The sequence below is a fragment of the Aptenodytes forsteri genome, unplaced genomic scaffold (genome assembly GCF_000699145.1).
Source record: "Aptenodytes forsteri isolate BGI_AS27 unplaced genomic scaffold, ASM69914v1 Scaffold256, whole genome shotgun sequence".
NCBI lineage: Eukaryota > Metazoa > Chordata > Aves > Sphenisciformes > Spheniscidae > Aptenodytes > Aptenodytes forsteri.
The window spans coordinates 2730057-2732922 of NW_008795021.1; positions in this window are offsets into that span (position 1 = coordinate 2730057).

The following is a 2866-nucleotide window of genomic DNA, read 5'->3' on the forward strand; positions in this document are numbered from 1 at the left end:
ATGGGAAGTGGTGAATGAATTCCTTGTTTTGCTTTGCTTGTGTGCGCAGCTTTTGCTTTACCTATTAAACTGTCTTTATCTCAACCCAAGAGTTTTCTCACTTTTACTCTTCTGATTCTCTGCCCCATCCCACCAGGGTGGGGAGTGAGCAAGCAGCTGTGTGCTGCTTAGTTGCCGGCTGGGGTTAAACCACAACAAGCTGGAACAATGAAATTGCCCAGTAAGTGATTCAATGTCAACCTAAATAACTTGCAGCTCTTTGGAAATCTCAATCTGGATTTAAAAATTTATTAGGTTTTATCTGTTCCTTAAGGAAATGCAGATTACATTTTGTGCAGGTTTTCACTTAATCTCTTACCAGTCATTAAACAACCAGTAACAGGTATTTTATATCATTTTATAATCATATTTTAAAAAGAGGGGATTAATTTATCTCCATAGGAAGGCTGAGTTGCAAATGGGTCCCTATATTAATGGAATCAAAAAAAACCCCCACAAAATATTACAGAAACTTTGTAGATTTGCTTGCTTAACATATACTGTTCTATCCTCAAACTCACGTATTATATTTAATAAAATCATGTATCTCAGGTATATCCATGACAAACTATCCTAAACCCTCACTAATTGCAGTACTGGAGATATATAGATGGAAGTATCCATCTGTTAAGTAAAATCACAAAATGCTCCAGAATGCAAGAGATATAAAAGAGAGAAAAACATAGATGGAAGTATCTTTTATCTAGGACATCGCATTGCTAAAAATACACTGAATTTTAATCCTGGATGAGGATTAAGGTTATTTATAATAAAAAGAGAAAGAGAGAGAGAGCGCACAGCTCTAGTCCTCATAATTACTTTGTTCTCTGGAAATTTTTTCTGCTATTTGTCTGTTTCTCATAATGCTTAATAGGTCATAAATCTTATCAAATCTCTCTTTGCAGCAAGATCGCTTTTTAGCTAAAATCTGTCTGGTTTTGGGGTGACAAAATAGCCCCAGAATTCAGTTTGCTAAATTTAGTTCTATTTAGCATCTCCGCATTATTTTGTAACTACTAAAAACAAAGAATTGTGCCTCAGCAGTGTACATAACTATAGAAATTTTAAATTAATATTAGAAGTCATATTTAGTCCAAAACCCTACATACCACGTTAAAAATCCCATCACATGAAAGGATCTTACATGAATGAGGGTCGTAATGATTCAAGCTGAAAGATACAAATTCCAAGAAGAAATAAATTGATCAAGAGAAGAATTTATTGGGGGTAAGGGGAACACTCTAGAGTGTCAAATCTGCCTGTGTTTAAATGAGCGCGCTCTCACGTGACTGGGAGCTGGCAGCATACAGGTTTTGTTGTGATCACAAGGAACAGGGGTAGCCAGAGGCTAAACAAGGGGATACAGTTCAGTCACCAAAACCTGAAGTCTTTTACAGAAGGATGGTGCGTGACCACAAGAAATCTTCCACTTTACTGAACACTTTTAAAGGAGAACTGTTCACAGATACTGCAGCTGGGCACAGTTGGAACTAAGGGACAGGCTAGATTGTCTCATAGCAATAAAAAACAAGTATATCTAGAAAACAGACCACTGCTGGAAAAACTGAAGGTGCATTGCTCAAATGAAAATCATTTCCATCCTGCGCTGCCACAGGACCAATAGCTCTGACTGACCATATCCCCTCAGGCATCCCACTGAGTAACACACTTCAAGCCTCCTGAGCCTGAAGAAAGACTAGGCATTTCCCTGGAGGTCTCTTGCATATTTGCTATTCAGTTCTCCCTCAACAATGTTGAGGGAGAAAAATAAGGACCAAAAGTGTCTCCAGCATGTAGGGCTAAGCTGTCATTAGAATATCAACCAGAAGAGATATCAAGGTTCATATCTTCTGGGTGAATTAGATTAAAATTTAGAAGGTTTAATAAGTTTGTCTGCCCAGTATGTCTTTGCAAAGTAATCCCTTCCCTTCAGCTGTGTTCTACGTGCAGCAGCTTTCCATGGCTTCCATGAAACCACTTCTGCCCAGTCCTCCACTGGAGTTTTGTCCTATCCCTGTGGCTTTTTCCCATCCCTGTGGCACCTCCACACTTTCTAATTATGCTGAGTCCTCCCTAGGGAATCCTGCCAGCTCCACTCCATGCTCCTGAACAGCCCCCACCTGGGTGCACTCAGTCTCCACTTCGATTTACTTCGATTTTTTTTTTTCGTCCCAACATAAGTTGTGGACGACAGAACACAAAAGCAACCTCCCTTGGTTTGCCAATAGAGGGCACACTGCTTATGTGGCCTTCCATTCATAAATATGTGTGTGAATTCTGGATACATTTACGTGAAGCATTCAAGAAATAACTCAAACCCATGAATATCTAGGCTTCTGACTGCCAGATGTCTCCTTGATTGACAGGCTACCTCTGACACGAACAAATGCCGGGTAAGTATCCTAGCAATCTGACACAGCACAAGTATATACATTACATGTTTGTCAACAGTAATAATGACACTTTTACTTCATTTCTATTTTCAAAGCATTGCACAACATGTATTCATTTCCAGTGAACAGACTCACTGTACGGACGCACAGTGGGAAAGTGGGTTATATCCAGACTCACCCCATCCTCACGCAGGTAGAGCACAATGGCTTCCACATCGTCCTCCACCTAACCTTGCAGATCATTAACTTCCAAGAGCTGTAAATCTATCTAATTAAATTAACTTATTCCCTAACATTTTGATACAATAAATATGTCCAAGTCAGATTTCAGAGAAGCTAGACATGGACAAATTAAAGTTACCTATACCAGTCACGATCTCTGGATTAGCCACCTCTTTATTCCAAACTCCTGGTTTTTATACTCCAAGATGACT